This window comes from Calidris pugnax, unplaced genomic scaffold (assembly GCF_001431845.1).
Source record: "Calidris pugnax isolate Ruff unplaced genomic scaffold, ASM143184v1 scaffold281, whole genome shotgun sequence".
NCBI lineage: Eukaryota > Metazoa > Chordata > Aves > Charadriiformes > Scolopacidae > Calidris > Calidris pugnax.
The window spans coordinates 358,350-358,742 of NW_015091028.1; positions in this window are offsets into that span (position 1 = coordinate 358,350).

Consider the following 393-nt stretch of genomic DNA (forward strand, 5'->3'; position numbering starts at 1 on the left):
AAAGGCCCCCCGAGGGCGGGGGAAGCAGCCCCCCGGTCCCTGCCATTGATGCTCCCCGCTCCCTGCAGCCTCCGCCCCCGGCCCGCGAGCGAGCGCTCCTATTGGTTGTACCCGCCTGGCCTATGATGACGCAGCAGTAGCTCCAGCCAATCCGCGCCCGCGCAGGCGCTGCAGCCCCGGGCGGTGAATGATGGCGTTTCCCACGGGGCAGCGCGGGGGGGGCTGTAGGGATTTGGGATGCGGTGAGCCCCCCGTCACCCCGCACACCTCCCCCTCCCCACGCAACATGTTTGTTCCGGTTTGGTTTGGGGGAGGGCTGTTCTTCCTGTTATGTTTCTTCCCTTTTTTGTTGGGTTTTTGTTTTGGTTTTTTTTTTGCAACTTCTTTGTTAAT